At 41.6% G+C, this 16748-nt stretch overlaps 1 pseudogene; it reads left to right on the top strand.

Moving 5' to 3' along the window:
* Window positions 1-14296: 14296 nt before the first annotated feature.
* Window positions 14297-16521, top strand: LOC115753441 (annotated as a pseudogene).
* Window positions 16522-16748: the final 227 nt, after the last annotated feature.

Genomic DNA, 16748 nt, shown 5'->3' with positions numbered 1-16748 from the left:
ATGCAGCACGACGAGCGAAGAAAAGCAACAATAACGAGCTAAAGAAGACGCCAAGCCAGAAGAAGAAAGACTCCCAGATTAGATGGAGAGAAAGAAAACAGAAAACGCAAAAGCAAAGCCTGGAAAAGAAAGCAAAGCAAAGCAAAGCAAAGCAGGCTCTCAGCTTCAATTTCGTTTCTTTGGGGGAGGGTTTTCTGGGAGAGATGGTTGCCGACAAAGAGAGATTAGGGTTTTTTTTTCTTAGACATGCCTTGTGGACACCGATTCCAAATTTTTAAAACCTAAAACCTAGAGTTAATTGTCCATTGAGATCACTGCAAAATGTAAAATACATCGATGCCACATATTCCACGGTACATTGCACTTTTTTTAAACTTTTCTTCTAAAATCTGTATTCGACCGTCGCATAAGCGGGTTATACAATAAAGATTTCTTTGGTTGAAATCAGAATAAATTCATGAAGCATAACAACAATGCAAGATTTAAATACAAACAAGTCAGCATCTTCTATCTCCTAATGTAACTTTGTGAGCTTTCCTATGCCGAGATTTGGAAAGAAATGACCTAAACGAACCATTGATAAAAACATTGTACAAAATACCATGTATTGCTTTGTACAAAACTTGCACCTACCATGTACTCACGTATTCTGAATTTTTTAAACTGGAAACTAGAGGTGTCAAAATGGATTGAAAATCCATATTTTAACCCATATTTAATGAGATGGGTCGCATATGGGTTGGTCAAGTTTGAATAAATTTGTTTGAGTTGTAAAATTAATTATATGTAGGTTGTAAATGGGTTTAAAGGCAGACCCACAATTTCACCCATTTACAACCCATTTAATTCATAAATGTCATTAGTTAAGTCAATCCATTCATGTGTCTCTTGAACAGTTTTTATATTTTATATTTTTTTATTTATGAGTTTTTTGTTTTTCTTTTTTTCTTTCTTTTACATAACAAAATAAAATTCTGGTCGCCCGCCGTTTGGTCTCCATCAGCCCGCCTGCCTTGTCCGCCATTGTCCGTCCGTCTCGCCGGTCGCTGGCTCGTCGCCCACTAGTTCTTTGCAGTCACGAGGAGCTTCTACGACACTGCGCACTGTGATGCTAGGCAATCGATTTCGACATTGCCAGGGTGCTCTTCGAGGGAGTGAACTAAAATTTCGCAATTTGACCCCCCAAAAAAAGAAAAACCAAGATTCCGCAACATAAAATGAACGGAAAAGGCAAATGATATGCAGAAAAAAGGAAAGGTAAAACAGAGAGGCAAGCCTGTAAAAAAGATAATGTTTCACATACAGAAGTAGAGAGGAAACACCAGTCTTCGCGCGCCTCCTTCCCCGACGGATCCCCGACACTGGTGTCCCTGCTCAAATTCCGGTGCCCCAGCTGCTCCTGATGCCACTCCAATCACTTGCTCCGACGACCTTTGCTTGTTGTTAGTTCCTGCATTGGCCCCGACGCACACCAGATCCGGAGTTGTTGAAGTCGCTGTCTCCACTGTGAGCTGCTGCCATCCCAGGCACCGTGAGCAGCCTATTGCTAGTCCCGACAGCCTCCGTTGTCCCATGCTCAGCCACGAACCGGCGAGCCCGTGAGTCAACAGACCCGACACTAGCCGCTACCAAGGCTGCCGTGTTGCTGGTCTACCGTCGTCATCTCCATCTCGCCGCTGTCAACCACCGCTAGAGCTGTCGTCTCTGAGCCATCATCCACCACTGGAGCCGGCCTGCTGTGCGCGCCTGAAGCGGTTGATCGTGAGTCCCCCATCCGAGCCGGTCCGTGCGAGCAAGCCTTCCCCCGAGTCAGTCCTTGGTGTCCAAGCTCCGCCAACTTTTGCGCGAGTTCGAAAGGGAAAGCTTATCTCGAGGATTTTGGGTATATGTCCTATCTCTAAATTGGATATTCACATGCTTATATTGTGAATTTTGCATACATTATCAATTTTGAAAATATTCCTCATATCTAAAAAGATTGCTTACCTACTCGCCAATTTCAAAATATATTACATATCTTGAGGATTTGGTTGCTTGATTTAGGCTACCTAATTTGGAAAATTTCATGTCGGAATTGAATCTTGAATATCTTTGAAAATCTTGTGTATATCTTTGCCTAATTTGAGCATATCGGGAATTTTGGAAGATACTCAAATATTTGCAATGTAATCCATTAGAAAATTTCCTAATTAGCAACTACACAAGTGGAAATAAGTTTATCTAATATAGATAAAATTATTTCTATAGTGGGTATTTCAAATTTTAGTTTTGATCTATAAGGTTTTAGATCAAAATTTAATTCGAAAGAACTAGTGAGATAATTGTCCTTTAATTAAAAGCTTTGTAAATTTTTAAATTCACATCAAAAACCAAAAATTTCAAAAAAATCTCTAATGGCTCACCTTTTAATATTTCTCATAAATCAGAAAATAAAATAAAAAAAAATCTTAGCAAGATAAGGCAAAAACCATATCTCATCAATTTTTTTTCTTGTTTTTCTAGAAAGACTGAAATCCTATCGAATGGATTGCATTTGATAAATAAAAACATTTTGAATTCATTAGGATAGATTTCAAATTTAAAAAAAATGTAGACATAGGGTTAAAAGATTTTTCTAAAATTTTTTGGACTTAATACGAATTAATTCCAAAAGTTTTAAAATAATCTTGAACCAAATCATTCTCATTTTCATTAATTTTTACTTCGAAAATACATTTAAAAATACCAAAACCATTCATAAAAAGAAAACCCAAAAAATTTGCACCTTTGAGCTTCAAATCAAAATTCATAAAGTTTGTCAAATTGAACATTTTTCATGAAAATTGGTATCGAAAGGATGTTAATAGAAATTAATAGAAATGTTAATGTAACAAAGCCCCAAACTCTTAAATTTTTGCTTTGTAGAAATAAAATAGTTTCCCTCGCTATTTTATTTTGGTTTCTAATCAACCTATCAAAAATGATTCGAAAAATTAAAATCTTTTGTCTAATAATCACTTGAACCTAAGTTGCAAATTGGTAGAGCTTGAGAGAACTCAAACTAGATTGATTAATTTAATTTAATTAATTTGGTAATCCATTAATTTAGAATTTTTTAATTTTAGGTCACACCAATTACTACTACATACTTGTTGCATAGCTTGTGCCATGGCAAGATTAAAGTGCTTAAGCAATATGGGTCGAATCGGGTATGGATTGAGTCACTAGATTTGTATTGCATGGAAACAAATCAATATGGGTCAGACCATATTCGATTCGACCCAATCTCGACCCCACTCACCCATTTGATAAATCTAACATCAATGCTAGTCATGCCACATAGAATACCCGACGTCCACATCTGTGATTTTTAGTTAAAATTGATCGGATGGATTGAATTGATACCAATGTGAAAAAGTTTGGGATTAAATGGGTTCAATTGAAAATTTAAGATTGAATCGGTACCTACCAATGTAATAAGTTTAGGATTTTTTTTATACTTTTCCTGTCTATATTAGGCAATAATAGGACTTTAAAGATATTCAACAATGTCTATGCCTTTACGCCATGCTTGCGTGATCTTGGTATAATTTTTATGAAGTGAGTTGACTTTAACCGCCGCACCACCCCCCGCCCCTTCTCATAACTATGAGCAAGCATGGCCCATGTCTAACGCCCCGATAGTCCCAAAGAGATGGAGAGATGGTTCGCCCAACAGAGCACACCTCTAATTGGGAGGATGGGCCGGGCTTCACATCGAGCTGAACTTTGTCGCTCCAACTGGCCCGTTCTCTCGGAAAACGCTCATCGGATTTGGGCCTAGAAGGGGCGGGGTGTGGCGGGCCTCGGTGAGCAGGCTTGGCCCTCCGCCCTTGGTCTTAGATGGGCCACCCGTTCGCCAAGCCCATGTCTTCATGAGGCGCATCAGAAGTGCAGGCCATGAGGGACCACGGGATTTTTTTTTTTTTTCTTTTGGTCGAAAGGGACCACGGGATTTACGAGGCAGCGGAACTCGCAAAAAAATAAAACCAAGAAACAGAATCTCCACCGACGGAGGAGTCGCGACTGCATGGGGATTCTGGACCAATGACTTTCCGTAGCCGGTAAACCAACGCCCCCGGTCACCTCCTGCTCCCGGTAGCACTGTCGGTAAAACGTGCCGGTGTCGGCACCGACACTGCCCCCGATCCATTCCCCCATCAGAATCCTCATTCATCGCCTTCTTCTCATTTAGCCCCAATATTTATTGTCTTGCCCCTTCTTTTTTTTTTGTTTCCGTTGTCTTCTTTTGGCCTTTGGATGTGACACTAGAGCTACTCATTTATAATAACAAAAACCCGTTATACCGATTCGGTTCACTTACTTGGAAGGAGCAATTTGAATACATCTTTTAAGAGGGTTAGTCGAGTCGGCGCTTGAAATGCATGCATTATGAGCATAATTACTTCGATGAAGTCTACTCATTTATAATAACAAAAACCCGTTATACCGATTCGGTTCACTTACTTGGAAGGAGCAATTTGAATACATCTTTTACGAGGGTTAGTCGAGTCGGCGCTTGAAATGCATGCATTATAGGCATAATTACTTTTTCCTTTTTTTTTCTCCCCCCCCCCCCCCCCCCCCCCCCAACATATTTTATAATAAATTTTTTTTTGTTTTTTTTTTTTTCTTTTCACGCATATATCAGCGAAGCTACTTAAGAATGTGACAGGAAGGGTCGGAAAATCATAGAATTAGAAAATAGCTTTTACATTAGTCATGTCTCCCTTACGCGAATAACATATGGCGTAACATACGGAGTAGATAGATTACGATTTCGAAAGTGGGTTTTCTCGTTCGGTTAGATTATGGAGAACGCGTAATTCTGTGATGGAGGAAGAATGAGGGTCAGACTCATTGAATGATCTCGCTTGTTTGGGAAACAAAGGGACCCGACAATGACCTTCAAGGGCAATTTGGAGCGGTTCGATTCAATTATTTAAGATGGCATTTTCACGAACAAATCATAGAAATGTCACCGACAGCTTGTTAACCATGACTTGCGCCTCCAAAATTATCTAATGATTTATGAATTTGGGTATACAACAAAGTTTTTGTGAAAAGTGGATCGAAGGCATAACATACAAAATTCAACCCATAACATGGGAATTTCATATTTTGACAGCTCGATCTTCTGAAAGATTATTTGAGTGTCCACTTCTCCACAGCTCGATCCCAACGACTAATGTGATGTGAAACCTCCACAAAGAAAAAGCTCAGAATATCTTCTCGACCCGGAGAATCGCTATAGCTATTCTCCGAGTCCCCTTAAAAGACGGTGGGAGTAAAATCCCAATAACATATTTCACGAGCTGATTTCAAATGAACGGGGGCTTTTGAAATTCGTAAAAGAGAAACCGTGGAACGAAAAAAAAAATAACATCTACGCACCTTGATAAACTAATGACACTATTAAACTCCAATAATTCAAATACTTGAATCTTTAGCAAAAAAAAAAAAAACAAAAACAAAAATTCACATGCTCGAATAATTCTTTTTTTGCATGCTTGCCATTCCTCTTCGTATTTTAAAGGGTATGTCCTGATCTCAGTTCTTAAAATCGGCCTGTGAAAATACGTGTAATATTCTAGCATCACGCTACCACAGGACAACTGTTCAGGTGCGGTGGGCAACAATCATTCTCACGCGGACTCGCAATTTTGCAGAGCTGGTATTTTTTGGGACTACACTCCAAAAATACCTCCAAGAGAAAAAAAAAATAAAGAGGGAAAAACACGGAGGGCCCACAAATGTCTTTTGAGATCACATATTGTCGTGTCCCAATCCCGTACGGCCGTCCATTTCTTGGGACCCCACTGTTTCGCCCTGATCCCACCACCGCAACCGCATGATGGATCTCCCATTCCCTCAGGGGAAAAAAAAAAGGGCAATGAGAAAATATTCATTTAGGGGTATTATGGCCAATCCATACGCCTCATGGAAGGTGAATGTATTTTGAACATTAAAATGAATCTAGATCGCCGCACAAAAAGACCATATTGACCTTCCATGTCGAGTTCTATAAAATAAGTACGTCTCGATCACCTTTTGATGGTAACTTCTCGGAGCATCCGGTTAATAAACATTACGTATCCACGCTCCCACGGAAAAACATAATTTAGAGCGGATGTTTATGAAGAGAGATTTTTTTGTTATTGTGAATTTCGATCCTGACAGGCCTGTTGGATACTTTTAAACGTCGCTATATCTTGAGACGAAATAAGAAATTATTTTACGAGACGTAGATGAAGATATTGTGGTTGATGAAATAAATCGAGACTCGAGCACGGGACCCACCTTTACAATTTTCTTAAAAGTGTATCTAAACTCAACGTTTGAGTGCTAACCAACCATGTAGCGGTGGGGGACATGTTTGGTCTGGCGCTCGTATCAGCTTAACAACCTTGTAATTAACAATTTCTGAACGGGCCCGATCGAAGAGAAGGAGAGAAGTGGTCACGTGCAGGCGGTCCCACGGCGGATCGGATGCAGCTGCAGCGTAAAATTAAGTTAAAGGGGAGAAATGAAAATAAAAAAGGAGGGAGGCCCTCCAGCTGGCGATGAGCATGTGATTAGCCTGTGGCGGGGTCCACATCAAGTGTCTGCTTGCCACGTTGATCAACGTGTGGACCAACTCACGAACGTGCGACGGTGGGCGGGGGTGGGTCCCACGAGAAGAAGGTAACATGGGTCGCTTTCCACTTTCGCTTTCACTCCCGCTTGCTCGCACGCACGTCGCACGTGCGAGCCCCCCGCTCCCCTGCCCACCAGCCCCACTCCCCCTCCTCGCCCATTTTCGTCTCGTCTCTTTTTGCTAATCAATTCGATTATTTTCTTCCCTATAATTTTATTTGGCCAATTAATGGGATAAAACGCCTCTAATTTCAAAAAAATTAGTCGTGATTTGGAGAGAGCGCGGGACTACACCGCTGATTTCCCAATCCATATTTGAATTTTTCTAAGTGAAATTGCAATACAATTAATGGTAAACGGCGCACCCGAAATGTCGACAGTCAAGTGATGTTTGAACGTTCGGCTCAATCAATATTCGGGGACGCACTCTTACTACCCAATACACGAACAACGGCCAAGGATATCTACTCACGTATCGTGGTCATGTACACGGAGGTTATTCCGAGCAAGACAGTGGAAAAATCAATTCTCGTTCAAGAGTGTCGACGTTCAAAATCTGAAAATTATTTTTTTTTCCTAGCCTAAATGAATCTCCACGAGACGAATATTTGAAGTTTTGACGGGATGGAAAAAATTATTTGATGGAATTTGATGTTTAGGAAATTCGAGTCAAAGGAAGCGACTCCAACCAGCACATGAACTCCAAGAATTGTTCTGGCCAAAGAAATGGTCATGTGATTGTCGGTCAAACGTAAGTGATTGTCCTCCTAACAAAGGGGACTCGTTTATTTATTAATGGTAAGATCGCATCATAGAAATTAAAAGAACTTATTATTGTCAAAGAGAGCATGATATTCCTATTCGATCCTCCTCCTTGCTGCCATACCATGTGCTAAGGCCAACTTGTACCTTATTTGATGTCTATAGTTGAATCAATTATAGTTATACCAATTGGTCTCGACATAAATTTATGATTGAATCTTGACTATGTGCACATCATATTGTTGTTTTCCATAGAATATCGACATAATCTACATTTACCCAGGAGCTTAAGTTTTCGGGACGAAGTCATAGCATTAAAGCTTCAATCCAAATTCTTCTTACTCTAACCGTCGAAATTTTTACTCTAAGGCTTTGACTGTTTCCCGGAAAATGAGTGATTTAAAAAATATTTTTCTTAAAATGATCGCATGCATCGTTTGACATAATCAATAAAGAAAAATATTTCGATTACCGACAACAATTTCTATTTAAATGTTTGCATAGAGGACGAAAATATTTTCCGTACAATTTATTTTGTAATTGATATAAACGATCATTTTTTGAATTTTTTTTTTAAAACACTCATTTTTCGCGAAATAAACGGAGCTTAAGTCAATCAAGCACTATAAATTAATGCGTGATTTCTTGGTTACATCCTTCAATCCCTCACTTTAGTCAATTATTTGGCTATCCTACATTCCGATTCTCACGGTACATGACCTACTAAGACATTTGTTCAATCACCTTTCCATTCCATTTGCGCAGAGTAGGGATACTAAGGTATGCTTGATTCTATTTGCGTGCGAGGTTTGTGGTAGTGTTGTCATCTTTTTTATAATATAAATAGACAAGCGTAGATACTCGGCTATTAGGAAACCCACGGAACATTTTACAAGCTCCGTGAATCGGTTAAGCCCGGACCTTATTTTGTGTGTCCAACCAGCGCAATTTTCACGCAAGCGGTGAGATTTGAACATATAATCTCCGGTTCAAAAGTTGTGAATCCCCAATCGCCCCAACCAACTGCATCCAAATTGGAAGAGTTTATACTTTATAACGACCTTAAATGGTTATTATTTCAAATCAACCGTTCGAACTTTTGAATTGAACTTGACGTTATCGACGATGGGGGTTCTTGTTGGAGTTGGCAAATACTTAACTTTTTTTTTTTCGCCCCTGAGTTTGAGAAAAAAGTATGATCCGACAATATATGACCCATGCGCACGCGATGCGAATAGATTAGGTTTTGAGCCCATTTATGGCATATATATATTTGCTCATTTTGCACATTGAGAGTCGTAAACCTAAAATTATAGTGAAATATCTTTGCAAGACGTAGCCCTATTTTGGGGTGAACTTGGATAAACCGTGCGTCGTATATTTCACTTTTATTAACTCATGATCTATATACAAGCCTCTCGAACCCTTCATCTATCAGGGTCGAGATTCCACAGTATTTTTTCTATAAAAAAGCCTCTCGTGGAAAACACTTCGATTGCTCATGAGCCGTGTATCAGGGGTGGGTCACATTTCCTTTCGTAATTCATTCGCTCTTGTTGATCTAGGGAACTTCATCACGTAAATACCCACAAAGGAAAGTGCCAAAAAGAAGGAGAAAAGAAAGAAACAAAAGATTCAGCAATTTATAAATGAGCACATGGCGTTTCTCTTGTATGTCCCAAGTTTCATCAGCAGATGTTTATGTTATACCTAGATTTTCTTCTTGTGACTTGCGGTCATAAATGACTCCTTGCACCGCACACGACCATAAAACCTGCATGAAAGTGTCACGTTTCTTGGTCGCGGAATAACTCGTGCGGCGCATGGCGAGTCAAGAACACCATACCAGCCTTCCTTCCATAGCCGTTCTTAAGAACAGTACGGCGAATAGCATCTTCGTATCGAATCACATCACGATCAATTTTGCTCGGACATCCAGTCTTTCAAGCTAAACACACAAAACCCTTAACTACAACAACTCGGTTTCAACTTGTCATGGCCTTATCAGGAGAGCGGACATCAGTTCCTGACCAATTTGTGCACGGGGAGGCTAACCCTATCCTTAGAGCTCCCAAGAGCATGATCTTTTTATCCTAAAACTTCCAGCAAAAACCACCCTAACACCACTCACATGAACCGGTCATATCATCTCCTCCGCATCGCTCGCTAGGATACGTGAGTGATTACGGGGAGAATTCAATCCGTGATAGAAGCCTAACAAGACTCAAAAGTCAGAACCAAGGGTCGGCTTCTGTGTAATTCTGGCAAAAGACTCCAAATCTCGCCAACGTAGTGCACGAAGCCCTAACGCTTCCAAGCACTCGAGAACAAATGGGTCTTCACCAGTTTCTTTCTTCTTTGAACGTGAGAGGGAGAGAAGTCTCTCCGAAGCAAACGATGCAAGGAGTATAACCCAAGTTAAGGGAAGTCACGGAGAGAGAGAGAGAGAGTTGATGCAAAGAGTACAACTCAAGTTAGTTGAAAGAAAGTGAAAGGTCGTAGGAGAGTGCGAGCGCGCGAGGGCCATCCATCATTTTTCCTTCCTATGGATTTCCAGACCTAACGCGTTTCGGTTGTGTGGTCATTTTTCTTTTTTTGTTTTCCCATTAAGCTTTTCTTTAACTTGGATTTAGCACCAAATCTCCCCCACCCTCAATCACTAAACAAGTAATTATAGCCAACCAACGTTGCTTTGGAAAAATCTCTAGACAAGTGGCCTTGTACAACATTCGATTCCGAGTGATTGGGCAGTCGTAGTTCTCATATCGAAGACGGATAGATCTGCCTGTGTGAATTTTCTTTACGTCGATAGCTTGTGGGTTACTTTTCGTGCTGAAATTATGAATTTGTGAGAAAGTTCGATCTTCTTCTTCAAATCGAACATTCCATAGCAGGAGTGGAATTATTACGATATCATCTCTCTTCGTCTTTTTTTTTTAATTAAAAAAAAAGCAACGAGAATATTTTCGTGTGCTTTTATAGTCCACGTGTCACTCTAAATTCTAGTGCATCGGATCGACTAAGAAAAGTGGACCATCGAACGATCTTTTTTCTTTTATGGCCTCACGTTCCAACCAAAATGCCCAGCTGGGTGTAATGGTTTCAGCAATATGAAGAATAGGAACGTGGGTTGTTGGTGCTCTTTTTCTTTTTTGACTATACTTTGGCATTGATTTATATATATTTATATATATGTGTGTGTGGAAAAATATTTAGATGATCCGCTTGTATAAAAAATTACAATTAACTTACTTATATTTAAGCTCGTGTTTTATCTGGCCCACGACAAATAATAATTCTGCTTTGCCTTTCTCAACTACAATTCGTACCTCATCATCGAGCAATTAGAGTCCGCCGGTTTATGCCCATATGTAAAATCTGTTAACATCTTAATTCCGTTTGTTTCGTGAAAAATGAATGACTCGAAGAACATTTTCCAAAAAATGATCGCTCGTATTGCTTGAAATTATTAGTTGATGAAAGGTATTTTCATTATCGACGACGTTAAGTCTACAATTTTTCACGGATTGTAGAAATGTTTTCCGTCCACTCGTTTTCATGAGCGACACGAGCCATCGGTTTTAGAGAAATGTTGTCCGGATCATTCAATTTTTCGCGAAATAAACGGAGCCCTAATTGTGCGAATGGACCTTTGCATTGGCACTCAAATTGCTAAAATTGGGTTGACATTTTGAGGCCTATGCTTCCAAGTTTTAGCAAAAGCCCTTGTATATCCAAAATTACCACTTTCCTTTATTTCCAATGGAAACTGTGGTCCATGGTATAGGAATTCCAAGAGAATGAAGGTGGATACAAGATTTCCAAATACAAACAGAGAAGAGTAGGCCATTTCCCACTGTGGTCCATGGTATGGGAATTCTAAGGCTGACCGTGAAAATTCTATCTTACATTATAATCAAGACATATTTAGATGTTTCGAAAGGCCAATCACATGTATATCTAATTAAGGACGGCGAGGGGAACATTGTGCATTTCAATGTTTTGCTTCTCAAAATGTCGTTCACCCAATAGTCTGGATCGCGTGACTATTATGATGGACGGACGGTGTGCTCGTTACCTATCGAAATTTCTTTATCTTTTGATTGATCGGTCGAATTTGAATTTTGGGAAATATCTTGTATGCATCGTTGCTAAGAAAATTCTCATTTTTTCTAGTATAGTCATGCTCGTGCTTGTGCTTTATTTATACATTCATTTTGTTAGAAGAGAGGATGTGAAGAGGGCAAAACATGAAGTGCCCAAAAAAACTACTGCGCATGACAACACTCCTGGAGCAAAAATTCAGTTTGGTAATGCAGCTTCGTCTTTCTACTTCTAAAGCAATCTTTTTAGTCCATAAACAATTTTGAAGCCACTTAAAGAAGTGAAAAAAAAAATTACATATCTCTAGAAGTAGAAAAATTTCAAAAGCGGAAATGTTGTTATGCACGCTCTAATTTCTTCACCCTAAGTGGAACGTGACTTTCTTTCTTCACCTTTTTTTATATATTTGGATATTTGGAAAAGCAATTGCCAAAAACACGCTTCATTCACCTAATAACCACTTATATTCTCTTCCATTTTGAAAAACATGCCTGAAGTTTTAATCTTGAAGATCACTTTACGCTTTCACATCAATCATCGTTTCCTATGTTTGAAAAAAGCCATTTTATTCTAGAATTGCCCATTCGCAAATTCGAGTTTCTTACTTCCACTCGAAACGTTCAAAACCAATAAAAAAAATACTCAAACCCGGAGTAAGATGCTAAAATAAGCCAGCAATGCAGGGTGATTTGGTCTTTTCAACGTGCGATTTTGCTTATAGATACGTAAATTTGTATTTGTCAAAATAGAGATATATAAGCGATCACACTAAAGGCGTGAATGACAACTATTCTCTTCTCGAGTTTTGTTTTTTTTTACTAGAGATAGATTTTTCTTTTTTTATTTTCCGGATGAGGTTCCGAGTAGAGACACACGTTTAATAACGATGCAAAATTTATGTTTTCGAAACAGAAACTTATTTGATAACAACATAAAATTTCTACGTTTGTCGACCGGGGCAAGGACACGAGAGAGGCGGCCGGCAAAACGGCGACCCGTGGCTAGTGACGGCGGGAAGGACGCAAGAGAGAGGGAGACCGCATGCGAGAGAGATGGAGAGAGTAATGAGAAGAATTTCATTTATGAAACAGAAAACTAAAAACAATTCTACTTCTTATTTCCGTTGTAACTCTATTTTCAGGTAAAAAATTTATCTCGAAAATAGAAAAATGAAATTACGTTAGCGAATGAAATTCTTTTTCAAACTCATTCTTCATAAGAGAAAAATAAAAAATAAAATAAAATAAAAACAATGAAATACAATTATTGTGTGCGCCCCGCTTATATTCTTCAAAATAGTTTTGGAAAGAGCAAGGAAAGACACATTGATGGAAAAGACAAAAAAAAAATAATAAAGAACCCGAAAAAGAAAGGAAAAAAAAAAAAGAGGAGGAATTTCCACATTCCTAAAAAGATAAAGGCGCGTTTTGATTGAAAGTCCCCAATCTAGACAAGACTTTTCAAGTGTAGATGTTTCAAACCGCGGCCATTACCAAGCACCAACTAATCACATAATATCGACAGCAATGAAGATGATTTGCGTGTACCAATAATTAGCTGAATACCTAATGAATTTCCATTAAAATGCCCCGTCGAGAAAATAATAGTTACGACTAAAAATTACCATTTAAAAAACATCGCGACCGACTTTAATATTTTAATTTTTACTTGACTTGATCAAATCGTCGCGAGTCGTACGCTTTTCATATATTTTAAAACCGTAACTCGAGAAATTTTCCACAAATACTCGGCGATGACAATCGTAAGTTTGATTATTTTCACGCCGTGAATGGATCAAACGAGAGAATCCGTCACCAACTCGTCAGGTGATTATCAAATACGTTCCGATTCTTTAAAACTCGTTTGAAGAACAAAATCGGAAAGGAAAAAACCGATTCAGAATGAAATTGATTTTTTTGGATGAGATCATGAGAATCGTTGTTGAACACAATTTCCTTTCTTTCGCCGCGACGGAAAGGAGTCAAATGGAATCGAGGAGGGGGAGGTGTTGATTAGGCAGGGGGAACGGTGGAATCGCGTGGGGCCCTCCGCGATCAGAGGGAGAGGAGAGAGAGAGAGAGAGGAGAGAGAGAGAGAGAGAGGAGGCTGCTTCAACGTCAAGACAGTGAAGAAGAAGGTAGGGAGGAGTGTGTGTTAAAAAGGGACAGCTTGCAATGAGGAAGAAGGATTGCCATCCCCCCACCCACCTTCTTCCTTTTCTTTATATACTCTCTCTCTCTCTCCCCCTCTCCTCTCTCTCATGCAACACCATTCCTCCTCTCCTTCTTTCCCCTTCTCTCTCTCTCTCTCTCTCTAGCACCACTGCTTGCTCTGCTTCTACTTCCACTTACTCTCCAACTCCGTCTTCCTCTCCTTTCACAAGGGAAAAAGCGCTGAGATCCCAGTGTCGAGGTCAGCTGTTTTTCGCGCGCGCGCCCCATCCTAACGAGGCCCACTTGGAGTTTCGCCTTGCTCCCCGGTCGCCGTTTCAAGCTCCAGGTTAGCCTCCCTCTGCTTTCTTGCGGTTGCAGAAATGAAGCTTCGTTTCTTAATGAACCTCGCGGGAACTGGAGTTGTCGCCGTGCCTTTTCCTTTTTCTTATTTGGCTTTCGGCAAAAATCGATTCTCTGATTGTAAATTCGGCTATGTTTAGCCCCGAAACCCAGGGGGGTGAAAATCTTGCGCCTTTTCTCACGGTTTCCCGCTCGTTTGCTTTCCCAGGAAAAAAAAGGGAAGAAGAAGAGGGAGGGAAAAATTCAGAGGCGAGAGGAGAAGAATGCCGGGTCAGAACATGATGGGGAGATAGATTGCGGGAGCTTCTTCGACCAAATCGACGACTTGCTCGACTTCCCCAGCGACGACGTCGAGGCCGGGTTGCCCCCCATCTACCACGACTCGTTCCCCTCCATCTGGTCCGCTCAGCCCGAGTCGCTGCCCGGTTCCGACTCGGTCTTCGATGCTCACCCCCCCGACTCGGACCTCGCCGCCCACCTCTCCGTCCCGGTAATTCACGCAATTCGCCTCGAGATTCTAAATTTACTGTGTCGGAAAATGATTGAAACCGAAAGCTGACGAGGGATTTCGGCTGATTATTATATGATCTTCCGCCTTTTTGCGCCACGTTGTCTTGCTTTCTCGATTTTTGGCCGTTGGATCGGGCGGAGGATGACCTCGCGGCGAGGGCGAGCTTTGGCGGTTGCCAGGCTGGCAGGGCGTGTTTGATTTGTCAAGTAGCACGCTCCTTCCTTTTTCATACACGCCCCCGGGTCAAAATTTCACGGCGGGACCCGAGTTTCGGGAATCTCGTGATGAGAGAAAAAGTAAAAGGAGAATTTTTTTTTCACTTTTTTCTTCGCAAATACGCTGACTTTTGGTGTGACGGCATCGTTTTTCGTGGTTAAAAAACAATTGGCGGAAAAAAATCAGCGTCGGTGACTCTGTGCGCGCCTTTAGAGAGAGGCACGTGATGAATGATTGACGCATTAATTGGCGGCACGTGACGTCGTGACGTGGCATGTCCCTGCCCCGCTTCTTATTTTGAATCTCCTAACTTGACAGACGCGGGTCCCGATCTTCATCGGCTGCCACGTCATACCATTCCAATGGGCAGCTGAAATTCAAAATGAGTGTTTTCGATGATGCTAAGATAGTGTTGCCATGTCTATGGTTTTGTTTCATAGGATTGTCCTAGACTAGACTGGACGGCTGAATTTATTACTTTCTGGATTAGGTATGAGTGGGGAAGCGTGTTCTTTCTGATCTGACGGGGTGGTTGTTTCGATCTTCTATGTTGCAGTACGAAGACATTGTCCAGATGGAATGGCTCTCCAACTTTGTGGAGGACTCCTTCTCCGGCGGCCACACCCTCGCCGTCGACGAGCAAGATTCCTCGGGAGCCCAGCCGGCGAACCACGCTCAGTTCCGGACCTCAAGTCCCGTGTCCGTCCTCGACAGCAGCAGCTCTTGCACGGACGAGAAGACGGCCCCGCGCAGCCCCGAGGCCATAACCCTTGCCCGGTGCGGCCGCGCTCGCAGCAAGCGTCCTCGCCCCGCGACCTTCCAGCCGCGCCCGCCGGTGCAGCTCATCTCGCCAGCGTCCTCGGTCGGGGAGAACCCGCTACCGCTCGATTCGGAGAGTCATGTGGAATCCCATCCCGCGATCAAGATCCCGAGGCAGGTCAATCCGGAGATGAAAAAGAAGAAGAAGAAGATCAAGTTCACTATGTCGACGACGACGGCCGTGGCAGACGCCGGCCAGCACTCGGCTCCCACGCAAGCGGTCAGGAAATGCCTGCACTGCGAGATAACCAAGACCCCGCAGTGGAGGGCCGGACCCTTGGGGCCTAAGACCCTGTGCAACGCGTGCGGCGTGCGTTACAAGTCTGGCCGGCTCTTCCCCGAGTATCGCCCAGCGGCGAGCCCCACGTTCGTCCCGTCGCTGCACTCCAATTCTCACAAGAAGGTCCTGGAGATGAGAACCAAGGTGGACGATCCGGAGGCGATGGCCAATCCTCCGGAGCTGATTCCGAATCCCGCCATCAGGATGGAGTATATGTGAGGGAAGATGTCGAGAACAATAACGTTTTCCTCATCAAAAACTACGTTTTTCCAGGGCCTTGGGGGAGATTGCCCTGCTTCATTTACAGTAATTGGGTTAGCGTCATTTCATTCCTTTGTTCATTGGTTACTTTGTACAGGGAAGAGGAGCTGGTGGGGGGGTTAGAGCAATAGGTGATCCATGTCATGTAGCTTCGGTGGGAGAAAGATGGAAGCTTTAAAGGATTTTTTAGAGTCGTCAGTGATTTAGGAGTAATGGGTAGATCTTAGCTAGTGTCGTTTAGGGAATTTCTACCATCTTTTTGGCTGGTTTTGTTCTTCGTTCTTTGCATACTCCTTTTGCAGCCTTTGTTCCTTTTCAAGGGAAATTCTTTTTGCAGTCTCTCTACTTGTAGTCGAAAATTCTGAGTTGAGTAATGAAATCTTGAAGTACTGTTCCCTCCTCTAATCTCCTACTATTGTTCTTCAAACTCCATTAAGGCATGTGCTCTTGGGATGATAAGATTGGATTCAGATTGGCGGTTGTTAGTCAGATCACCAAATCTTGACATGACTTGATAACAAGAACCGATTTGTCGCGACATCGTTCGAGGATCTGAACTGTAAAACTCCAACCAAAACCCCACAATGCAACAACCTTAGCATAACTTGGTTGCGCCAAGAGTCCTGAT

Source organism: Rhodamnia argentea, chromosome 5 (genome assembly GCF_020921035.1).
Source record: "Rhodamnia argentea isolate NSW1041297 chromosome 5, ASM2092103v1, whole genome shotgun sequence".
NCBI classification, from domain to species: Eukaryota; Viridiplantae; Streptophyta; class Magnoliopsida; order Myrtales; family Myrtaceae; genus Rhodamnia; species Rhodamnia argentea.
This window is presented reverse-complemented; position numbering and strand designations above follow the sequence as displayed.